This window comes from Lissotriton helveticus, chromosome 1_2 (assembly GCF_964261635.1).
Source record: "Lissotriton helveticus chromosome 1_2, aLisHel1.1, whole genome shotgun sequence".
In the NCBI taxonomy this organism is placed as follows: Eukaryota; Metazoa; Chordata; class Amphibia; order Caudata; family Salamandridae; genus Lissotriton; species Lissotriton helveticus.
This window is the reverse complement of record NC_136058.1, coordinates 20,678,303-20,693,317: the sequence shown is the minus strand read 5'-3', so window position 1 is coordinate 20,693,317 and position 15,015 is coordinate 20,678,303. Positions and strand designations below refer to the sequence as shown.

General features: G+C 40.2%; 1 long non-coding RNA gene across 1 annotated transcript in view; it reads left to right on the top strand.

Annotated features, from left to right (window-relative positions):
• Positions 1 to 15,015, top strand: part of LOC144807746 (uncharacterized) — a 125,226-nt gene that overhangs the window by 60,146 nt on the left and 50,065 nt on the right. The window contains exon 3 of the long non-coding RNA XR_013606425.1: positions 2,891 to 2,969. This is a non-coding gene — a long non-coding RNA (uncharacterized LOC144807746). The remainder of the gene's footprint in view (positions 1 to 2,890; positions 2,970 to 15,015) is intronic.

Here is a 15,015-nt window from a genome sequence, read left to right as displayed (position 1 = left end):
TAACATTCCAAGAATTACTCCATTAGTTGATGGTCAGAAATGCCAATGATTCTGTCGATACTCCTTGAATGATAGATGTAGTTACAGAGGTAGGTACTATTAAGCAAGTAATGCTTGCTTTATCTAAGGACACTCATACATCTGCTAAGTATTGTCATCATTCTTCCAAGCTCTTCATCATGCCAGTGATAGGCTAATGTCATACCAAGCGCCCGACAATCCCCACTAAACTGGAGCAGTCTTTGACACATTCTGATGGATACAGGGATGTCATTCCAAATCTTGAGTGATTAAATATCGAAAGCATGTTACCATGTTCTTTTTATTTGCACATCTTGGTCTCCAGTCTGATCATGTCCTGGGTGCAGGTGTGTCACCCGGGTAGGCAGGGGTTATGGCAGTGATAATCCAGCTGGCTTTGAAGATGATGTGGGCTGTAAAGGGCAGTTAGCTGAGTTTCAAGAGAGTGGAGGTGAAGTGGTCCTATGCCTTCAGACCCTTCAAGGATTGTGCGACAATGTGTAGGTTGCCCTTGAAGGCCAGTATGAAGTCTTGAAGTCCATTGAGCAGGGCATTACCATCCTCCTGATGCAAGAGTATGAGTGCTTGACCAGCATTTCTGAAGTTGTTTTCTGGAAGAAATGGTTTCAATTTCTTTAGTTGAGTGAGCTGGTACCAGGTGCCTTTGTTCTTTTGGCAATGTTTCCTTGAGAGTAGGAATGGTGTCCAAGCTGAACCCAAGTAACTTGATATTCATTGAAAGTTTGGATTTCAAGCCACCAAGGTTTATGTCATTGAGCCTGGTGTGTACCAAGTCTTGCTTGTCTTCTCGGCAAGTAACAGGAATTACTTCTTGGTAGAGTTGAGCTTCAGGTAGGTGCTGGAAATTCAGGTCTGGATGAAGAGGAGGCAGTGTTTAAGCTGTTGGTTTACTGGAGCAGAGACACCTTTCAGGTACGGTTGTGTATCATCAGCATATTAGTGACTCTTGATGCTGTTACTTATGAGTAGAGCCCGAGGAGGTTCTAATTAGAGGTAGTAGTCTCAGAACAGACCACAGCCACATCGTGTTGTAAACTTGCAAGAACAATAACCACCTCATCCAATGTGGCAATCTTGAGATTGTGTCATTCAGGAAGACTTTGTGGGGCCACTGTCCTGTCAGTTCTTGTCTCTGTTGGATGCCTTCCTCTGGAGCACCACAATGCCCAATGGGATCTCACATCCTGGCACCATCAGCTCTGCTTAGTATCTTTGCAGGAAACTGGCGTGGCTGGCTGAGGGGAAGTGTTTTGGGGAATGGGAGCAGCAAGAAAGGGGACCTGGAATGATAACAACAGATAAATTACCTAGTGCTCTCTCTACTCCTTTAATATATAGACAACACACACCTCAATATTATTGGTCTCTTCCTGTACCTTAGTAAATTATCACAGCTCCTCTCTCTCCCCCTCTCCCCCTCTCTCTCTCTCTCTCTCTCTCTCTCTCTCTCTCTCTCTCTCTCTCTCTCTCTCATTCTCTCTCTATCTATCTCCTTCTCTCTCTCTTTCTCTCTCTCTCTCTCGCTCCCTGCTCTCAAAATGAGGACTGCATGGATGGCATAAGGACCTTAATGCTTTACTCCTATCAGGACTCTGTGCAGTGCTGAATTTAAACAAACATAAAGTTATTTTTCAGACAATTCCATGAATCATTTTATATATGTAGTTATAGTTAGTGAGTTTTAACAACATACCATGATTTCACTATGAAAACATCTCAAGCATTTGCTTAAAGTAGTCTTTCTCATAGCTTGGAGTTTGATTAGTGTTACTCTTTAATAATAATAATGCTCATCTAAACGAAAGGCATGTCAATAAATACAATTTTTGAATACAATTTTCATTTCCATTTAACACTGACTGTCTTCATCTGCTCAAGAGCTTGTTGTCATTAACAATCGTTTTGCTCCTGTACAATTTCACCAATTACCTGAAATGTTATAAAGTTACTATAATCCCTTTTCTATGATTCCTTTTAAACAATATTGTTTCTTGATAATATATTATTATTATTTTTTTGTTTTTTTTCTCACACTTCCTCACACCTACCAGAGCGTTACAAACCCCTTTGCTTTACAAACTCCTTTTCAACCGGGACTCTGGAATGGCAATTTGCTACTAGGATTCCTCCTCAACAAACTCTCAGAATTAGCTCTCTAAAATGGCTTCACACATGCTGGAATACACTGTATACTGAGCACGTTGTGCTGGGTGTGGCCTTCTTTTATACCTGGACCATGCCCAAGATGGCTACGATCAGGTCATTCTGGGCCCTAGTAGTTATTTCAATAGTCTTGTGAATATGGTTTAGTGACTCTACTGTTTCCATTGAAGTGGTTGAAGAAACCTGGGAGAAGTACAGTAGTTCATCATTTCAATAGTCCTGGCTTCATATTCTTGACAGCTATTTCACCATCAGTTATTTCTTGATCCAGATGATATCAAAGATCAGTAGGCAATTGCAGTATGGGGAGTCTATTTAAAACGTTTTTTTCTTTGTGTATTTCTCCACCACCTTCTGAGGTATAGAAATGTGAATAATATTATTAAAATTCTCGTGCTATGTTGTGTGGATGCAATAATAAGGAACCAGATTGAGATCATACAGCGGGGATAGTCGATTTTGCTTCACTCTGTGTTAGTTGCAACGCCAATAATCATCTTGATTTCACTCCATGTTCATATCTGCTACTTTTGATACACAATAGCGCTTACTCAGTAAGGTAAAAGAAAACTATAGTTAATATGTTTTACCCAAGAGTTAATAGAGAATCATATTTGTTTTGGGTTTGTTGTAGTGTTTTGAAGCTCGGATATCTGATGCTCAAACTTTATTATCTTTTCCTCAGACAACTTTCAAAATGTTCCTGCTTCTTCCATGCGCACTCCTCTCATGTAGGCCTTTCCAGCCACCCTTAATAACCGTGGGTAAGTGATGGAGGATTTAAACACGTTTTTTCTTTTCATCAGGTGATTTGTACTGTGGGACATTCAGCTGCCAGGTCTAAGCTTTTAGGGGCCAGTATTTAGAATTCAAACATGAAAATATGTGCATAGTCTGGCATCCCATAGATGTCTATTGCACAGTCACAAACCTTTGGTAGCAAACTTTTATTGAGAATGAAAACACAAATCTGAGATTCCAATTCATAAACAGTGAAACATATGTACATACACATCCTCTATCTCTGGGATGTGTGAGGTGCAAAGAGTCCACTAATGCATTATCTGTCAGTAGGTTTCGAAGATCTCATCTGTCACCACTACTTTTGAAATCTGGGTGGCCTGACTTATCCACATTGGGGACAATTGTTGTTTTCCATTCTCCTCATATTATTAGCTTGGATTGACCAAACTCTGTGATCAGCCTGTAATGTGTTGAAAAGTGGTGTTTTGAGGTATTTGTAGCATATATTAATCCAATCACAATAGTGGCACTACACAATGTGAGTTTGGCAAAAGCATGTAATCCAACCGATCTGTCCATGTTTCATGCACTGTAACAGCCACATTTGTGTGCAACAGAATGACAATACCATTCCCCGTGGTTGTTAAGGGTCGAAGTTGCGCTTGACATTACTTGACATATGAGCCAAATGCTGCAATCACCTTTCCCACCAAATGTCTCTTATGTTTTTCCAATTCTTCTTGGTAGAGATGAGTCTCTTCAAGAAGTGTAATTCCTGCCTTTTTAGCAGTTAGAGCTGCTAAAATCCTTTTTCATTGTGTCCATTAAAGTTCAGAGACCAGATGGCCTGGTCGTTTGTATCATACATACGAGGTGCTGCCGGCTGTGGCATTCATGTGTAACGAAACAATTATCACTAAAAAGTGAATAAATATTTTCAGTAACAATAAATTAGTATCTGAGTACTATGGAAATATGCTAGTTATGTAGCCTGATTAACATTAGAGGGAAGAACAGAAATTGAGTCTGATTGTACAGGAAAAAAAGTGTTAAAAAAATTATACACAATTGAAAGAAAAAAATAATAATAGCAACCAGCGAACTCTTTGGTTGGCGTGATAGAGTTCAGATGTGAGCATCTCTGCTTCTGCAAAGCAGGGTGGGCTGTAGTATTACTTTAAATGTTAATCAGGCTTCTCTCTGTTGGCATGCAAGAGAACAACTGAATGCCGAGCAACAAAGGGGAATACTGTAATAAGGAAAGTTGAATATAGCAGTCCTGACTTCAGTAGAGATCGTGACTTATTTCATTCTCTGAGGTTGTGATTAGACTTCCCTTCATTACTACCAGGATCTCTCCAAGAGAGCTGGTGATCAGCAGTAGTATGTTCCTCCTCCCATAATTTATTTACTTGAGGTTTCCCTTGCAATAGGAAGAGGGGGCAAATGGTCATGTAGCCTTTCTGATTTGTATAGACCTTTACATTATTTTGTTTGGTCATCCACAATGACTAGCATGTTGGCCAGGCGCAGGAGGGCATATCTGATATTTCTCATTGTAAGACTAGGGTAAAAGGATAAAAATATCTTCCGGAAGACATTCATTTCCTGAGAAAAGTCCACATAAAAATTATCATGGTTCCATGAAGTCATAAGGGCCATGATTTTTGACTGTTTACGCTCAATCGTGACTGTTGTTGTCTGATGAAACAGCCTATGATTGGTTTGGACAGTTACACAGAGGTATTCCCTCTTAACCTGATATAGCGCACCCACTAAAATTCCAGTAACAGCATGAAGTCCACTTTCATGAGCTTCTGGATAAAGGTTTCCAGGACTCACAATATATTTGAGCATTCTTTGTCGCAAGGGAGGTTGAGGTATGTTGTCTCTGCGAATTCTGCATTCAAGATTTGTGAGTCCTTTTTGCTCTGGAGAGTGTTGGATTGTCTCTGATAGCGCATCTACCCTTGTATTGATATCAGCTATTCTAATTGGGACTGTAATCTGTTCTTCTTCAAGTAATGTCTGTTTAGAGTTCATTACTGTTATTGTTGCCTGAATATTTGTCTTCAATACCTTTATTAATTTAAGAGCTGCATTTCTAGTTTACAGTATTGTATTAGTATGAGTTGTATCTGTTTCTTATGAAGGATTCTTGTCTCCCAGAGTCTTAGAAAAGAGGAGTTGTTCAGAAGTCTTCAATGCAGCCATTGGAAAACACCAAAGGAGGTTCCTTATTTATACATGGGATTCATATGCTCTGATGTCAGGGAGTAACATTGATAGGGAGTTCCATTAAGAAACAAACAAAGAAGTTGCTATGCATATAAGATCAAGCAGTTGGCACTATTACATTACAGTTAGATAGACGCTCAAAGTCAATGTCCATAGCATATCCAGCAGGGAAGCATCTAAGGTAGAGACCGTATGTAAACACTTGAAGTGTCATCCCAAAGCAAGATGGGTGCTACAAAATCCTCTAGTGCATCTTCCTCAAGCAGAGCTAGGCCGGTCACTGACAAACACCACTCATTACAAATGGTTACAGTATGAATATACTCCTACCCCAGGTAGGCATCAGTAATGGTCGATGGGAGGGGAAGTAGCATTACACCAGCGATGGGAGTGGCTTTCCAAGACATGCATGGTCAGTAGCACCAGGGGTCCCACAAACACCAAGTGAAATAATCTCCAAAACCTGAAAATAAAGGTACAAGCCACTGGTGATCGGCAGCCTCCAATCCTCAAGAAGGATACCTTTCAGCATCCTGACAGCATACATTTTCATGCTGGATGCCTCTCGGTCTTCATGGTGGTAGAGAAAGAATGCTAAATTAATCACCATGGGAGTCAGCCCTCACTTATCACACCAGTAAGCAGACAAAACATTTAAGCTGGAATGTTGTTGGCCTCAGAGTAAAAATGGAGGACACAGACTGGGTTACCTGTATCAAGTCACATTCTATTTGCTACCGCCAGGAGACTTGGGCGTTGTCTGAAATAATCTTGATTGCTACTCCACATATTCTATCCAGCCAGCAAAAGAAGGGAGAGACAGGCTTAAAGGGGGCTTGGTCATATGGGTTTCTCTGCAACTAAGCCCACAAACTCAGATTATTGAAATTAATCATAACAAAAATATTCAGCATCTTAGACTTAGTCATGTGTCAGGGGAGCTTAACATTTTTAATGTTTACCTTCCACCAGGTAACTCAAATGAATTTGTGTTCCTCCTAAAAGATCTCGGAAATTGCATTATTGCTTCCAGAGAGTAACCCAGTAACCATCAATATAACTTACATAGTAAGGGGGCATCCCATGCCATAATACTTTGCAGAGAATTAAATACCAAATATGACCTGTCAATTACTGACCTTGACGTCTGAAAGGAACTGTTTGGGAGAGGCCCACCCAAGTTCGTCATTGACATCCTTGACCCTACTAGGCAGGCAAGAAACGTAACGACTTTTTGATGTTAACCGATCTATTCTTACTCAAAGGCCGAATGCAATGAGACATCCCAGGCAACAGCACATTCAGTTCTGGAACTAATGAGAGTATCATCAATTACATTGTAATAAACCCTGAACTCTGGCCACTGGTATCTGACTTACAGGTTCCAAGAAGAATCAAAAGTGATCATGATCCTATTTTATAGTCAATAACGAAATCTCGATTTTCCACATTACCAACCACACATTTCTCCAGGATCAGTTGCTTCTAAAACCTAATAGGAAAAATATTGTCTGAGGTTTTAGCGCTCCCAAAACTTAATAGACTTTCAGGGCTCTGAAGCAATTCCTATTCAAAAGGAGTTACTTGCCCAAAACATTGTCATTATACAGAAATAATCTAACTTTTAGCAGTATTGCTCAGCCAGTGGCATCACTAAGACCCCTATTGGAACAGAGGCAAACAAGGATCAGAGATCATATGAAGGAACATATCATTATGCTGGTTTGACCCTAAATGCTTCAAGCTAAAACAAGCTCTTGCATCAGCCTTAAAAAGCAGGGATGGCACATTAGATGGAAATTTCAAGATAATGTTACTGAGGCAGGAATAGAAATGCCTACTTAATCAAAAGAAGAAGCACCTGGGCCTAAATGTCTGGTCTGTTTTCCACCAATCAATAAAAGTGAAAAACAACAGGGCATTACAGGAGTTGGTCAGCTGGGGCAGTGATGGTCTTACTCGAAATATGGATTCTTGAACACTGCACTTCAATGGACCACGCACTTTGCGATGTACGACCCTATGCATGCAGCAGTGCTGGGAAGTTATCTTCCTTCCAAAATGTCAACGTGAACACCCACCATGCCTCACGATTACTAGGTACTCCCACATTGATGCTTTCTGGCTGGAGGGTGGACTCCACTATGTCCTCCAGGGGTGTTGTTGCTGGCTCTGTAGATGGTCCTCCACCTGTTTTCTTTGCATCCTGAAGCCTTTTTGCAACCTTCTCTTTAAACCTTGAGCGCAAGTCGTACCATTGCTTCCCTAGGTCTTCAATGGAGCGCTTTGTGACCCCAAATGCATTAACCTTGGCTTGTATTTCCAGCCAGATCTTCCTCGTCCCAGATTCTGGTATGTGCAGAGATTTTTCCAGAAGAGTTATTTATGGCTCTTCACCATTTCCTAAATGAGGTTCTCCAATTCCTTTTCACAAAATTTATGTTTTCTTCTCCTTGCTGCAGGCTCCTTCCCTTCTCTTGTGCGTCCATTATGTCAGTTTGTGCCTGTCTTAGCACTCCTGATAAGCTCCTGAGTGGTGTGCTCCTGCTCTCAGCCTCTCCCACAGCCTCAGGCCCTCTGAAACAGCATGGACATTCTCACTTCCCGCTTGTGATGTCATTAAACTGCACCTGAATAGCAAATTCGCTAAATTGCGATTTTTTTTAAATTGCAAACTCGCAAACACCGAATCTATCATTGCGATTCAGTATTTAGGTTTGTGATTTTTTAAGAATCGCTAAATATTGCAATTTTTTTCTAACATAGCAATTTGAGATTCTCAAATAGAGATTCTGTAAAAATTGCTATTTGTGAATCGCAAATTTGGTTTTTTATACATCTGGCCCATGCTTTCCCAACAAGTTGCGCAGGGCAAAGCAGCTTTCAAAAAGCTAAGCTATTCTTTCCCATTATGCCATTAAAACACTGAGATTTTTGAGGTAAAGCGGCAACAGAATCATCGCCTGGTAGTTCACACTTGAGTAGTGGCCACTTGCTCATATGGTCGGGTTTGAGGGGGTTCAAAACATTTTCCGGAATAGGAAAATTGATGTTTATGTAGCCTCTTGTGCCTAGGTCCGGTGACCACTAGTGTACCCCTCAGGATGGAGTTGGAAATAAGGTCAATTGTGAAATTGCCAGCCCTTAAACACATACTGTATTGGATGCATACATATGTGGAAGAACCCACACATTTCAAACCCTTTTTTGCAATCTGGTAACTTGGCAGCATAAATATGTTTCTCTGATTTAGTTTAGGGACATTACCAGTAAAAACTTATACTAAAACTTCTTTGAACTTTAACCCTGAAAGCAACGCAACAGTATTTGCAACCTCGTTTTATCAGATTCAATGTCAGACAATGTAAAACAGTTTTGTCACAGTGTCTCCACGCTGCTTTGTTACATTCGCGCCAGTGGCTTTTTATATTTACATTGCATGGAGAGTACCAATATTTTATTCCCATTAGACTCTCCCCTCTACATGTCCATGAGGTCCAGATGATCTTGCCTACAGTGAGTTGAACAATCTGGACCCTCTCTCTCAAATAGTTGAGCCTCATGTAAAGTCCAAATGTACATATCTTACTGAAATTCACTGTATTACTTAATGTATGCCTTTGTGGTACAAGAAGGTGATGAATTTCATTTTAACAATTATTGTTGCGGTTGTTGAGGAGTGAAATGCCTCATGAAGACGATGAATTGTTCCTAATTTTCCAATTTTCCTAATTGTTATTTTATTTATTATTTAAATCATGAAATTGTTTTATTATATGGCTTACATTTTTTTAGCTGACGCAATAAAGAGAGACATGGTCAGTAGAACCAGAACTTCCTGCATCTAATCGGACTCGGCAAGGGGTCACAAAACTGTACACTGCCTGCTCACCTCAGGAAAGAATTTCCTCTATGATGGGCCCTGACATTTTCTGCCTCACACTGCTAATCCGAGGCAGTCATTAAGGCCTGGATCGCCTCGACTTTAGGGTCAACACAGCGTGTCTCAGCTGAGGGTGGCCTCAAATACACAGTCTTCCTTGCTGCCAAAGGAATTTCACAGTCATCGGGTATAGTTATTGGATAGGAGCAATTAGCTTTCTTCCCACTCCTCAAAGCCGCGCATATGCCGCATAGTTCTTGGAGATCTTTTGGAGATGCATGAAGGATGTCTTTTTTGCAGCATGGCTCCGCCCCCAATAATTTATCTGTAAATCATTACAGTGAGACATTCTTGTTTTTTTTTACGGGCTTGCTGTATTTTGTGATTAAGGCAAGCTGTATTTCTAGAATTTCAAAAACAAGGAGGTCTTCAATATCCAGGCATGGAGTGCCTCTGTTGGTGAGGTGGATGGCATTGCCATTATCTTGGTGGTTCCTTTCTCTGTGACTTTAGTCTACATTCTAAATGCTTGTCCTGGAGGGAGCATTGGCCATAAGTGACTGTTGCAGCTGTTTCCTGACTGTCTTCTTGATGTTCTTGTTTTGAGAAGTGAGGTGGGTGATTGAGCTATAGTGGGTAAGGTCATTCATGATTAAGGTTGTTTTAGGCAGATGCTTGTATGATGTTTAGCAGTGGCTAGATTGCTTTAATGTAGGCTCACTTAACCAGTGAGTTTGAGACGACATAATCTTCAAAGGACATAGTTTCAAAAAAGTTTAGCCTTCTGATCAGATTATAAATGGGCGGAGGAAAAGTGTGTCCAACGGAGTGTGCTGCATCAGAGTTAAAGTGGTGGGGCAGATTTTAAAGTCTCATAAAATAATACTCTTGCCCATTGTCTCCTTTAAGAAGAGACAGATTACATTTCACCTGTGTATGGAATATTCTTTTGGACTATCTGACAGAGTACTGATGTAATGGTTAATGACCTTGAACAGCACTTATATTTGTGGCTGAATTGATTGTATAAGGGTAGTAGGTTGGTCTTGGCTTCAGTGTTTTTTGTTGAATAGAGCGGAGTATTAGTACGGTCTCAGGAACTACCTTCAGCTGTGAACCTTTGTAACAGCTTCCCGTACTTGAATGACACACTTTGTGTCTGTACCAGGGGACATCAGGCTTGAATGTAGGTTTTGTAGACTGTGCATTCATGGGACTGTGGGCCTCTATGTTGGCATGGTGCCTGTAGATGTAGGTCTTGAATTGGAAGTTTATACCTGTGAAGCAATCATGATCAGGTCATGTCACAGGGTGTTAGTGCCAGAATATCCAGTACTGCTGTATATATAAGGCTTTGGCTGTTAATGTGGATGTCTGAAATGGTAGAATGAGTTGATAAACCATATTCTGTTATTTGTCCATTGTTAACCATATTATTATTTCTTATTTTCTATGATGGCTCACTCTCTTGTATGTTTTAAATCCAGTATTTCCATTGCCCCTCTGCACATAGTATACATATGCACACGCTAAAAATAATTCCAACTTATGGGTTACCCTTCCGGTTAAGGAAGAGCTCTCTGGAATGTGATGAAGACACCTTTCTTTCCATTTTCGTGCATCTTAACAGGGAAAACTTTGTTTGAGTCTTCTAGGGTCAAAATGGAGAATCTACTGCCCCACTTGGGGTTGTACGGGTGTGCGGCAAGGCTGTGTCCTTGCCTCCACACACTGTTCCTGTTGTTTATCTACAGGTGTATTGATTATCCTATGTCCTGTGACAATGATTCCCCATTTCTTGGAGGAACTAAAATATCAGCACTGTTATTTGCAGATGACACACAGTTTATCTCCAAGACTCCCAAAATCTTGAGGCACTTCCGTTAAAATGTAGTTTATTCTGTAACTACCATTGCCATAAGATTAATGAAAGCAAAACTAAAATTAGGGCTATCCACCCTCATAGAGGTTTTAGAGGGACTATATCCCAAGAAGAACAGCTTGAAAGAGTTCACAGGTCTATCTTGGTGTACGATTGTCTAACAGTCTGGGTACATCAAGTTACAAAATGCACGCTAATATTGAAACATCAAGCAGCTCCTAATACATCATCACTTCATCCAATTTCCCCTCTACTTGTGGTATGGAAGCTCAAGCTGTGACGGGTGCCACCTGTTGGGCATAATTATGAGGCCACAGCAATTTGGATGCCCTGGCTGTAAAAGAAAATATTTTTTCAAGGAGAGTGCTTAAAATCCCTTAAAGCTCTCCCTTAGTTATTAAATATGATCTGGGGATTTGGTCTATAACCCACTTAATTCATCTGAGACCAATATTGTACTGTTTATGAATCTGGTCAACTTCAGAGCTGATTTGCTAGAAAGAAGAATTGGAACATGTCTTGGCTAGGGTGCGGGGTTAGAGGGAGTTACCATGATAGAACTTTCTAAAACGGTATTGTTTTTTGCTAGGTCTACAGGAATTCTGGCAAGATCCATATACTATTTCCCATATTGCCAAGAAAAAACCTGTGCAATGTTCTGGGAACTAGAGAACCTTGCGCTGCTTCACTGGTCAGATAAAGGGAAGGTAACAGAACATTATACATTAAATTTAGGCTGGGGATTCTGCCATTAGCAACAGTCACAGCAAAATGGAAATATAATCATGGGTCCAATAAATGATGCGCTGCATGTAGAAGAGGAGATGAAAAATTGATCATCTGGGTTCACTGATAGAATATCGATATCAAAAATATAGATGCTCTAAATATCGAAAGAAAAATATAGAATACAAAAATATGAACTCCTTTACCTAAACAGGCAAGCACAAAAATATTGAATAAAAAATATAGATGTAAAAATATAGATGTTAAAAATATCAATTTAAATATATATAAAATAAAATAATATATATTAAATATATTAAATATTCTTATTAATTTTAACAACATAAATGAAATGTAATATTCATTTTTACAAAATATAACAAATAAACTTAATTTAGAAAATGCACAAACGTAATAATGTATACATATACACATTTACTTAAAAAAAGTAATAAACTATTATCTTTAATTTATTTAAAAAATTTAAAATTATATAAAAATAAAATATGTTTACATATATAATTTAAAATATAAAAAAATCTAGAATAAATGAAAACCTTAAACTATAAAAAAATATTTAAGTTGCCCAATACAATAAGTGCACCTGAAAGGAAAGTGTTGGATAGCGAAGATGTACAAATTACTATTCCCAATACAAAAAGTGCAACAGTAGGGAAAGGGTTGGATAGCAGAGGAGTAAAAATTACTATTCCCCCTCCAGTGAGAGCAACAGTAGGGAAAGTGTTGGATAGCAGAGGGGTAAAAATTACTGTTCCCACTCCAGTAAGAGGAACAGTAGGGAATGTGTTGGATAGCGAAGATATAAAATGTACAATTCCGAATCCAGTGAGAGCAACAATAGGGGAAGTGTTGGATAGCAGAGGGGCAAATACTACTATTCCCACTCCGGTAAGAGCAACAGTAGGGAAAGTGTTGGATAGCGGAGGGGAAAAAAAATTCTATTCCCACTCCAGTAAGTGCAACAGTAAGGAAAGTGTTGGATAGCGGATTGGTAAAAATTACTATTCCCACTCCAGTAAGTGCAACAGTAGGGAAAGTGTTTGATAGCGGAGGGGTAAAAAATACTATTCCCACATCAGTAAGAGCAACAGTAGGGAAAGTGTTGGATAGCGGAGGGGCAAAAAGTACTATTCCTACTCCATTGAGTGCAACAGTAGAATAAGTATTGTAAAGCAGAGAGGTAAAAATTACTATTGCCACTCCAGTTAATGCAACAATAGGGAAAGTGCTGGATAGCGGAGGGGTAACAAGTTCTGTACCCACTCCAGTGAGAGCAACAGTAGGGAAAGTGTTGGATAGCAGAGGGGTAATATGTACTATTCCAAATCCAGTGAGAGCAACAGTAGGGGAGGTGTTGGATAGCGGAGGGGCAGAAACTACTATTCCCACTCCAAAGAGTGCAACAGTAGGGAAAGTGTTTGGTAGCGGAGGGTAAAAAATAACTATTCCCACTCCAGTAAGTGCAAAAGTAGGGAGAGTGCTAGATAGCGGAGGGGTGAAAAATGCTATTCCCACTCCAGTGAATGCAACAGTAGGTAAAGTGTTGGCTAGTGCAGAATTTTTTTAACTACTCACACTCAACCACATAAACAAAAAAATTAATTAAATAAATAAATAAAAGAAGCAATATTTAACCCCTTCCGTGGTCAGGAGTCAGGCGGCAGAGAGCCGTCCTGAGACACTGTGGGCGTGTGCTCAGGACGGGCAACGGAAATCCCTCTGGTGCAAGCACCAGAGGGATTTCTTTTTCATCCCCAAAGCCTCAGGAGCTGGAGAAGAGCTTCCCCAGCTCCTGAGGCCCCCCATTTCAGTGAGATGATGATCAGCGCGCACCTCTCACGTCATTTCACTGAAACCGAAACTGAAATGATCCTCTGCTCATTTTTTTAACGCTCAATTTACCATGACTGCACAATACTTATCCAGGCCACCTTCTCCATAGGTTCAAATGGATCCACCTCTCTCAACCTGTACTACCTCCCCGCCTAAGGATCTGTCTTGATAATACCCTTCTCCACTATTATCACCATGCCGTTTACACAAACTTGCTCACTGTAGAGATAATTGTCCACGCCTTAAGGACTAGCCTTGATATTAACTTTCTCCCCGAATGCCACCACGCCGTTCACACAATAATGCTCACTGTATAGACAATTGTATACCTGGTTAGGATCTGCTGTGATAATACCTTCATATGTCACCATGCAGGTTACATAAAACTGCTCCCTGTATAGACAACCCTGTATCCAACACTGTTTAGTCATCGTTAATGCACCAGTCACTCTGGACCCTCTTACTTCTATTCTGGATACTGTCTCGCACTGCGCCATATGCAACGTTTTGCTTTTTTAATCGCCCCTTCTCTGAACTGGTTTCCATTTGGAGCTCGGGCTTTTTAATTCCAACACCATTTCGCACTGCGCCATCACTTCTCCTTCCTTTTTCGCCGTCTGCGACGAACTCACTGCACCGATGTTTAAGGGCACAGGTTGACAACGTTGCTCCAGCACTAAGCATGCCAGCAAAGAACGGTCCTTGATGTGCGAATAGTAAAATGCACCACCGTGTTTTTTTTGTTTTAAACATGCCTGACCATGTAATTACATTGTGTTTTTGTCCCTTCTCTCCCTAATTTTTTCCCACTAATGTCATTTGTATGTAGCATGAAAGGCAATTGTTTATAATTCCTAGACAAACATGATTTATATATTTGTCCTGAAGATGATGCCATTCATCTTGTTTTTCAGCATTGAAACGTCGTCGACACAATAGGATCATATGTACTGAATATGCTTGTGAATACTATGTACAATGGTCACTCAAACTACAATCAAGTCTGTTCACTGATTATAAGTATGCAGACCGATTAGCTCGTTCTTGCCTATACTCGTTGTTTTGTCTTGTTCACTGTGGGTCACGGGCTGTGCCCCCTTGACATTACTTTCTGATTGTGTGCATCGCCAAATATTTTCCTGCCCGACTGAACAAAGGACATACATACTATTCCAGTTTGTGTCTATCCTTACCCTGATCACCCAAACTACTAGGGTCCACTGTTTTTTATAATATGTTATTAAGAACAACAACAATTTGGTCTGTAAAACATCAGGACACTCAACTAATAGGTCGCACAAAAAACCACTGATGGCCCGCAGCCGTGTGCATTGACATGTGCATATATTCACATTTACGATTGTCAGTCTATGGCACATTATGGTGACATGCATGTTACTAGGGGCATAATGGAGGGTCAGGTGTGGTAAAAGGGTTAAATCAATACCTCAATATGACGCTAAGCCAGACCAGATCTTTCAGT